General features: G+C 43.1%; 1 long non-coding RNA gene across 1 annotated transcript; it reads right to left on the reverse strand.

Moving 5' to 3' along the window:
• Positions 1 to 2,532: 2,532 nt before the first annotated feature.
• LOC106613107 (uncharacterized) lies at positions 2,533 to 6,486 on the reverse strand. Its single transcript, XR_001330442.2, has 6 exons — positions 6,353 to 6,486; positions 4,633 to 4,875; positions 4,242 to 4,356; positions 3,881 to 4,036; positions 3,593 to 3,754; positions 2,533 to 3,007 (listed from the first exon to the last, which is right to left on the reverse strand). It is a non-coding gene; the product is annotated as an uncharacterized lncRNA (long non-coding RNA).
• Positions 6,487 to 9,780: the final 3,294 nt, after the last annotated feature.

A 9,780-nucleotide genomic window follows, 5' to 3' on the forward strand; every position in this document is an offset into this window, starting at 1 on the left:
GATAAATCCACTATAATTGATAATTTCAATAAGCATTTTTCTACGGCTGGCCATGTTTCCACCTGGGTACCCCTACCACGGTCAACAGCACTGCAACCCCCACAGCTACTCGCCCAAGCCTTCTCCATTTCTCCTTCTCCCAAATCCAGTCAGCTGATGTTCTGAAAGAGCTGCAAAATCAGCCGGGCTAGACAATCTGGACCCTTTCTTTCTAAAATTATCTGCCGAAATTGTTGCAACCCCTATTACTAGCCTGTTCAACAACTCTTTCGTGTCGTCTGAGATTCCAAAAGATTGGAAAGCAGCTGCTGTCATCCCCCTCTTCAAAGGAGGGGACACTCTTGACCCAAACTGCTACAGACCTATATCTATCATTCCCTGCCTTTCTAAGGTCTTCGAAAGCCAAGTCAACAAACAAATTACCGACCATTTCGAATCCCACCGCACCTTCTCCGCTATGCAATCTGGTTTCAGAGCTGGTCATGGGTGCACCTCAGCCACGCTCAAGGTCCTAAACGATATCGTAACCGCCATCGATAAGAAACAATACTGTGCTGCCGTATTCATTGACCTGGCCAAGGGTTTCGACTCTGTCAATCACCACATCCTCATCGGCAGACTCAATAGCCTTGGTTTCTCAAATGATTGCCTCGCCTGGTTCACCAACTACTTCTCTGATAGAGTTCAATGTGTCAAATCGGATGGCCTGTTGTCCGGGCCTCTGGTAGTCTCTATGGTGGTGCCACAGGGTTCAATTATTGGGCCAACTCTTTTCTCTGTATACATCAATGATGTCGCTATTGCTGCTGGTGAGTCTCTGATCCACCTCTACGCAGACGACACCATTCTGTATCCTTCTGGCCCTTCTTTTTACAATGTGTTAACAACCCTCCAGACGAGCTTCAATGCCATACAACTCTCCTTCCGTGGCCTCCAACTGCACTTAAATACAAGTAAAACTAAATGCATGCTCTTCAACCGATTGCTGCCCACACCTGCCCGCCCGTCCAGCATCACTACTCTGAACGGTTCTTACTTAGAATATGTGGACAAATACCTAGGTGTCTGGTTAGACTGTAAGCTCCCCTTCCAGACTCACATCAAAAATCTCCAATCCAAATTTAAATCTAGAATTGGCTTCCTATTTTGCAACAAAGCATCCTTCACTCATGCTGCCAAACATACCCTCGTAAAACTGACCATCCTACCGATCCTTGACTTCGACGATGTCATTTACAAAATAGCCTCCAATTCCCTACTCACTAAACTGGATGCAGTCTATCACAGTGCCATCCGTTTTGTCACCAAAGCCCCATATACTACCCACCACTGCGACCTGTACGCTCTCGTTGGCTGGCCCTCGCTTCATACTTGTCGCCAAACCCACTGGCTCCAGGTCATCTACAAGACCCTGCTAGGTAAAGTCCCCCCTTATCTCAGCACCCACCTGTAGCACACGCTCCAGCAGGTATATCTCTCTGGTCACCTCCAAAGCCAATTCCTCCTTTGGCCGTCTCTCCTTCCAGTTCTCTGCTGCCAATGACTGGAACGAACTACAAAAATCTCCGAAACTGAAACACTTATCTCCCTCACTAGCTTTAAGCACCAACCGTCAGAGCAGCTCACAGATCACTGCACCTGTACATAGCCCATCTATAATTTAGCCCAAACAACTACCTCTTCCTCTACAGTATTTATTTATTTTGCTCCTTTGCACCCCATTATTTATATTTCTACTTTGCACTTTCTTCCACTACAAATCTACCATTCCAGTGTTTTACTTGCTATATTGTATTTACTTTGCCACCATGGCATTTTTAACTTTACCTCCCTTATCTCACCTAATTTGCTCACATTGTATATAGTATCACAACGTCCACAGAAGGTGGCGCCACTCCCCGGTCGGGCGGCGCTCGGCGGTCGTCGTCGCCGGCCTACTTGCTGCCACCGATCCATGTTTCATGTGTCTGTTGATTATGTCTGTTTAGTACGCACCTGTTCCTTGTTTGTAATTAGTGGGAGAGTATTTAGTTTGTCTGTTTCTTGTTTGGGATTTGTGCGGGGTTGTTCTGTGTTACGTTAAGGGCTGGATGATTTTTTTCCTATGTGTTTTATTTACACGACATTTTTGATAGGCTATAGGGTTGCCGGGCTGCGCCCCGTGTGTTTTTGAGTTTGGAGCTGTTCTCCCTCTTGGTTGTGGTTTGCACCCTGCCTAGTCGTTGTATTCACTCTGGACATTATTAAATATATATTCCACGGATATTTCGTCTCCTGCGCCTGACTCACCCATTTCCTGCTCCTTGAGATACGTGACATATAGACTTATTTTCCTACTGTATGTTTGTTTTACTCCATGTGAAACTCTGTTGTATGTGTCGAACTGCTTTGCCTGATCTTGGCCAGGTCGCAATTGTAAGTGAGAACTTGTTCTCAACTTACCTACCTGGTTAAATAAAGGTGAAATAAAATTTTAAAAATCTAATTAGTGTAATTGTAAGGAACAACACTGGTAGAGATGAGATGCAGGTACAGGGAGTGAACATTTAATTATCAACGGACATGGGACAGGACATGAACACATAACATTAAAGCAGACACAGGGAACAAATGGGGGAGCAGACAGTTATAGACGGGGCAATCAACAACGGGAAGGAGTCCAGGTGAGTCCAATGAGCGCTGCTGCACCTAATGATGGTGACAGGTTTGCGTAATGAAGGGCAGCCTGGTGCCCTCGAGCGTCAGAGAGGGAGCAGGCGTGACCGCAATCTCAGTTGATGCATTTGGCTTTCATTTATTTTCTGAAAATGAGTCTTAGTACATTCGTTGCACACTGTTAACCATGATGGGGTAGTATGGTATGAATCTGCCTGTACCATGAATCAGCTAAGCAGTGGATCTCGAGGGACCCAGAAGGCAGCATCAACTTTGGATTCAATCTTTGGCAGGAAGTTGTTGATAGGACCTTATTTTAAATAAGTTTGCTGATTGTGCTTGATCCATATACCTTCAGAAGAAGAAAAAAAATGACATTTGAATGTGTCACAGTTGACTTGGACTGGTGTAAGGCGGAATCAGATGCAGGCGACAGGTGCTGGAGGTGAGTGTCCTTTTAATAATTTGACACACAAAACAAACCGCGAGGCACAGGGCGCTACAGACAGACTGCCTGGGAAAAACACATTCCCAATATTGCGAACAAAATATATATATATGCGGCACAAAAGGGCACGGGGCGCAGCCCGGTAAATCCTCGCTTCGTGAACTGTCAGAAACAAACCCGTAATAAAACACGGACCACCGTCCTGAGTGGACAATCAACAATCCCGCACAAAACCCCAACTGAAAACACACATTAAATAAGGCCCCACTAATGACAGACACAAAACAGGTGCGGAACAGACAGACGAAACCAAAAGACACAGAACCAACGATCGGTGGCAGCTAATAGGCCGGCGACGACGACCGCCGAGCGACCGAGGAGGGGCGCCACTTTCGTTGGATCCTGTGACAGAATTACTTATTTTTTTTTTCATTCAACAATACAACAGTGCATTCAGAATTAGATTTTGTTGAATGGTCTCCTCCTTACCATAAAGTGAGTTGATTATTGATCTGTCTTCTTTGGAGAGCAGGTTTTGTGTACTGCGACTGGATTTGTATGTAAGATACATCAGTGACTTTGGGTTTTGGGAGTGCCTTAAGCCTAAAGAATGACCAAACTCATGGGCTGCCACTAGATACAGGTTGAACCCTGAAATCATAAACAGGAACATGCATGAACAGTTTATTTGGTCATTTTCCATTGTTTAAAAACAACAAAAATACTGATAAATAAATATAAAAAAATCGAATGATTCTGTAAAATTTAAATGGATACCTTTTGACCCTGCAATCCAAGTTTCATCGTCGTCAAAGTGGGCATCCCCTCCAATTCCCTCTCCAGGGCCAAAAGCATGTGCCAAAGTGCCCTTAGACCCATCCAACGAGTAGGCATAACCATTATCTTTGTCCCAGAAGTCAGAAAACACCCAAACTGTCAAGAGTTAAAGCAGTTATTTTTTGCTACTCCCTTGTTAAGGAACTGAGCATTAGGAGCAGCAAACAGTAAATTAACTGTTTATAATTGATTCAAAACTATCTGTAAACCAACCATCTATAAACAGTCAAAAGTATAAACCCATTATAATGTATACCTTAATGTAAAGTATTACTCAAAGACCCCAACAGGTGTTACCCACCAAAGGTAGCAAACTCCAGCATGATGTCATCCCTCTGTGGGCTGGCCCTGGCACTGAGCGCTGACTCAGAGAGTCTACAGTGCTGTGAGCCAAATCACTGGTGTACCTCCCATTACTACAACATCAAACAATTACATGTGACTAATTTAGCAGACACTCTTATCCAGAGCAACTTACAGGAGCAATTAGAGTTAAGTGCCTTGCTCAAGGGCACAGACAGATTTTTCATCTAGTTGGCTCAGGATTTGAACCAGCAACCTTTTGGTTACTGGCCTAACGCTCTTAACCACTAGGCTACCTACCACAGCCTCCAATTGAGCTAATACACAAATCCTCTGACGATATCATGCCTTCCAGTTGCCTTGGATCTAATTTCAAAGTGATAACTTACCTATAGGTGATGACGTTCTTGTTCCAGCGGTTAACTCGGTTGTTGTGACTGTAGTCCTCCACATTAGAGACCCCACAGCGAGGGGTCCTCATCACCTCCAGGGTCTCAGTCCAGACTACCTGTGGTGTCGAGGCCAAAGAAGCTCTTCATGTCCTTCACCTTGGAGGTGAACGAGGACAGGTACCTCTTGCTCCGACCCAAAGGTTACTCTTTCTTCAGGTTGTAATAACGCCGGAGGTACTCCTGAGAACAGACGAAAGCTTCTGTAGTGTCTCACTATCATATAATGTAACATCATAAATCAATATTATGCTGACTGAGCAATGACTCAATCACTTTGTAACAACTTCTTGTTAGAAACACTAGACATGTGGATACCCTGTATAAATGATTAACTTTATAGGAAATTGGAGGCAAAGGCTTCATAATATTTTCCCCATTCTAACTTCTTTCTGGTGTTTGTGACTCCATCACAACTGGTGTTCCACAGAGACATAAGAGTGAGACTTGGCATAGCAGAACCATTCATGTTCAAGCATAATTTACATCTGTGGTTCACAAATAATGCATTGTTTGCTCGAATTCACCAAATAATTATAGGGTGTGTTCAGACGCAACATTGAAATAATCACAATTATCCTACACAATGGTCCAAAAGTGCATATGTCACGACTTCCGCCGAAGTTGGTGCCTCTCCTTGTTTGGGCGGCGATCATCGTCACCGGCTTTCTAGCTACCACCGATCCATGTTTCTTTGTCCATTTGTTATGTCTTGATTGTTCACACCTGGTTCCCCATCTCGTTATGATTATTTCCCTATTTAAACCCTCTTGTTCTCATGATGTTGTGTTTCGTCAATATTGTTTATACCTGCATGGATTTTAAATTATGAGTTTTTCTAGAGTAAATTATGTTATTTTACTCAGTTTGGTGTCCTGCGGTTGACTCTATTCCTCACCTCCACTATACTGACACTGACAGCATATCACATTTACAATCTGTCACGACTCCTACCGAGGGTGGCTCCTCTCCCTGTTCGGGTGGCGGTCGTCGTCACCGGCCTACTAGCTGCCACCGATCCCCTTTTTCTGTTGGTTATGCCTTTATTAGTTGCACCTGTGTCAATTATGTGATTAGTTGTGTTATTTAAGCCCGTCTCCCCACCTGTTTTGTGTGTGGGCTTGTTACGTTCAGTTTCACTGTGTTTGAGTAATGGATCGTGTTTTGGACTTTGGGTTTTGTTACGCCCTGTTGTTTTGGGCATATTCTCTTTTGTGGTACTTATTAAAGAAGCATTGTACCAAACGTTTTCTGCCTCCTGCGCCTGACTCCACACCCACGATGTCCAAGCGTTACACAATCTAAATGTTTTAATAATTTTTTGGAGCCTTGCCTTGACATAAACTTGGAACATATACTGTACTTGATTGTGAGGGAACTTACATTCTGAGGTAATTGTGTTTACCTCCAACCTCCGCCCACGACAATAAAAAGGATAAAAAGAGATTATCGCAATATCTCACACAGTGCAGTTACAGTGCACAGCTTGATAGCAGCACCCTTTTTTGATTACTCTACGTTTTTTCGTATCCGCAGTCATAAATTCAGAAAAACGTAACATGTTATTTAAAATTGCATTTTTATGTACTGTAAACAATGTAACATGCAGTCACTGTCAATTGTCTATACTTTTGTAATTGAACGAATTCAGTACACTTACAGTGGCCAGCTTCAGATTATTGTGGGTCTGTCCTGTGAGGAATGCAGTAACCTCTTCTTCAGGAATAGCTGTAGGAGCTGTAGAACATGGACCAGTTAGAACCAAGACCAGAACACAGGGCCAACAGAACAGAAGATGCATTTCTAATAGTAACCATACAGGGTTGAAGTGGGGCTAGGTTGCATAGAGTAGCAAGTCCTGGTTAATGATAAAGCTGGTTAATAAACTGGTTGTTTTGAGTCGTACTGACTCTGCCAAAGCCAAGAAAGCCTCAAACAGCAGTATGGATTAGTTGGAGTAAAGGGAGATAAAAAAAAATGCATAAAAAATTAAGGCAAATGCAATATTTCATTGAAATATGTATATCATATAATCAATCATAAGTTATATTTTCCCCTTGGGCCTTTGAAATTGATAGAAATGGGAGTGTTTTTCATTAACTTTGACCACATGATTGAGCCTTGAGGATAATCTCTGTCAAGCTATGTCCATGACTGTGCTGAAGTTGTGACGTGGATAAGTCCCTATGACCAACATTTATGTCAACAGTTTGGGTAATAAATTGCTAACCCAGAGATAACCCCAGAGAAATTATGAAACTGCTGCATTAGTGAACAAAACCGATGTTTTCACAATTAGCCTTTGATCTGCTGAATGTATTTGCCAGTAGACAGAAAATGCAATTCTTCTACAATCAAATTATGAACCTTCATAGGTACTATAATAGCTGTACTGTCAACGAACGAAGTCCAGTGTCTCCAAAAATACATTTTAAAGTTAATTGTTGCCCTGATTTAGCAAATCTATGTAACTCTGTTCTATGAAAGAGCATCTAAAAAGCAACTCAAACTGCCTGTAATTGTAACTGTTGCAGCTGTGGTAGGCTTTGGGCCTTCAAAAAAGAATATGGCCGCCTACCAGAATGCCTGCAGTAGGTTGAGTGGTGCCATGGCAAATTCAGGCTACAATTAGGCTTGATTGGGTCCGTCTGAGCTGAGCTTTAGAGCATCAGCAACACTCCACTGCTAGGCAACATCCTCGTTCTACCTACATGGATTTTTCTTTGCCCTCTGTGGCCAACCTGATCTCAAAGCATTTTGTATTATTCTGTATGTAAATCTGAGACACTCCATTTAGTATGATATGTTATGTTTCGTATAGTATGTATTAATTTGTGGATGTCCGTCACCCATTTTGTATTATATGTTACAACATTTGCAAAATGTAGAATATGTTAAACATTTGCAAAATGTATGCTATGTTACAGATTATAGCTAGGTGGCTAAAATGCTAAAGTTGTCCATGATGAGATTCAAACTCGCAGCCTTTGGGTTAGCGAAAAGGGTTAAGGTTAGGGTTAGGGGAAGGGTTAGCTAACATGCTAAGTAACTGCAAAGTAACTCAAATGTATTAAGTAGTTGAAAAGTTGCTAATTAGCTAAAATTGTCCGCAACAACATTCGAACTCGCAACCTTTGGGTTGACAGACACCACCCTACTTTTAATCATCTGTCTTATGTAAACATACCAAATGGATTGCCATTTACTATGTTACGTCTGGTCTATGTGACCAGGCTGCCATGGCAGGACTGCAGAATGCATAAGTGCATGATTTCTGTATTGATTGGGTTTTATATTTAAAAAACATACACTTTTTAAAATAACTACATGACCAAAAGTATGTGGACACCTACTCATCGAACATCTCATTCCAAAAATCATGGGCATTAATATAGAGTTGGTCCCCCATTGCACCTACTGTACAACATGGCTCCCGAGTGGCGCAGCGGTGTGAGCCACTGCATCTCAGTGCTAGAGGCGTCACTACAAACACCCTGGTTCAAAACCAGGCTGTATCACAACCGGCTGTGATTGGGAGTCCCATAGGGCGGCGCACAATTGGCCCTGTGTGGTCCGTGTTTGGCCGGTGTAGGCCATCATTGCAAATAAGAATTTGTTCTTAACTGACTTGCCTAGTTAAATAAAGGTTAAATAAAATTTAAAAAATGTAATAACAGCTTCCACTCTTCTGGGAAGGCTTTCCACTAGATGTTGGAACATTGCTGCGAGGACTTGCTTACATTCAGCCACGAGCATTAGTGAGGTCGAGCACTGATTTTGTGCGATTAGGCCTGGCTCGCAGTTGGAGTAATAACATCCAAAGGTGTTCAATGGGGTTGAGGTCAGGGCTATGTTCAGGCCAGTTAAGCTATTCCACAACGATCTCGACAAGCCATTTCTGTATGGACCTCGCTTTGTGCACGGGGCATTGTCATGCTGAAACAGCAAAGGGCCTTCCCCAAAGTTGGAAGCACAGAATCATCTACAATGCCATTGTATGCTGAAGCATTAAGACTTCCCTACACTGGAACTAAGAGGCCTAGCCCGAACCATGAAAAATAACCCCAGACCATTATTCCTCTTCAACCAAACTTTACAGTTGAACTATGCATTCGGGCAGATAGCGTTGTCCTGGCATCCGACAAACGCAGATTAGTCCGTCGGACTGCCAGATGGTGAAGTGTGATTCATCACTCCAGAGTCCAATGATCCAGAGTCCAATGGCGGTGAGCTTTACACCACTCCAACCGTCACTTGGCATTGAGAATGGTGATCTTAGGCTTGTGTCCGGCTGCTTGGCCACGAAAACCCATTTCATGAAGGTTCCGATGAACAGTTTTTGTGCTGACGTTACTTCCAGAGGCAGTTTGGACCTCGGAAGTGTGTTGCAAATGAGGACAGACAATTTTTACATGCTCCAGCTCTTGGTGGTCCCGTTCTGTGAGCTTGTGTGGCCTACCACTTCGCAGTTGAGCCGTTGTTGCTCCTAGATGTTTCCTCTTCACAATACCAGCACTTACAGTTGACGATGGCAGCTCTAGCAGGGCAGAAAGTTTACAAAATGACTTGTTGGAAGGTGGCATCCTATGACAGTGCCACTTTGAATGTTGAAAGTCACTGAGCTCTTCAGTAAGGCCATTTTACTGCCAATATCTGTCTATGGAGATTGCATGGCTGTGTGCTCGATTTTATACACCTGTCAGCAATGGATGTTGCTGAAATAGCCGAATCCACTAATTTGAAGGGGTGTCCACATACCTTTGTATATATAGTGTATATATATATTTTTTTTTGTTATGGTAATGTGAGGGGTTACAGGTTAGTCGATGTAATTTGTAAAGTGACTATGCATAGATAATACACAGCGAGTAGCAGCAGTGTAAATAGTCCGGGTGGTCATTTGATTAATTGTTCAGCAGAATTATGGCTTGTTGGTAGAAGCTGTTAAGGAGCCTTTTCTTCCAAGACTTGGCGCCCCAGTACCGTTTGCCGTGTGGTAGCAGAGAGAACAGTCTATGACTTGGGTGACTGGAGTCATTGACAATTTTTTTGGGCCTTTTCTCTGACACCGCCAAGTATATACAGTAC

The sequence above is a fragment of the Salmo salar genome, chromosome ssa09 (assembly GCF_905237065.1).
Source record: "Salmo salar chromosome ssa09, Ssal_v3.1, whole genome shotgun sequence".
NCBI classification, from domain to species: Eukaryota; Metazoa; Chordata; class Actinopteri; order Salmoniformes; family Salmonidae; genus Salmo; species Salmo salar.